This window comes from Tasmannia lanceolata, unplaced genomic scaffold (assembly GCF_043159265.1).
Source record: "Tasmannia lanceolata isolate RefF3 unplaced genomic scaffold, GAP_Taslan_0.1 ptg000101l, whole genome shotgun sequence".
Lineage (NCBI taxonomy): Eukaryota > Viridiplantae > Streptophyta > Magnoliopsida > Canellales > Winteraceae > Tasmannia > Tasmannia lanceolata.
In genome coordinates, this window is record NW_027518778.1 from 697,073 (window position 1) to 697,500 (window position 428).

Sequence of the window (428 nt, forward strand, 5' to 3'; positions counted from 1 at the left end):
ACTTTCTGTGGCATTGATGCTCGGTTTCAAAGACAAACGTGCGCAGGGCCAGGGGACCGCGGATGACTGCTCGTGCTGGCCTCGTTGGGCGGCATTGATGGTCGGTTGCAAAGAAAATGCGCGATTGCTCGTGTCGGGGACTGGCAAGCCAAGGCCAAGCGAGCCATGGCAACGCGGATGATGGCTCCAGCTGGCGCCCCGGCACTTTCTGTGGCATTGATGCTCGGTTTCAAAGACAAACGTGCGCAGGGCCAGGGGACCGCGGATGACTGCTCGTGCTGGCCCCGTTGGGCGGCATTGATGGTCGGTTGCAAAGAAAATGCGCGATTGCTCCTGTCGGGGCCTGGCAAGCCAAGGCCAAGCGAGCCATGGCAACGCGGATGATGGCTCCAGCTGGCGCCCCGGCACTTTCTGTGGCATTGATGCTC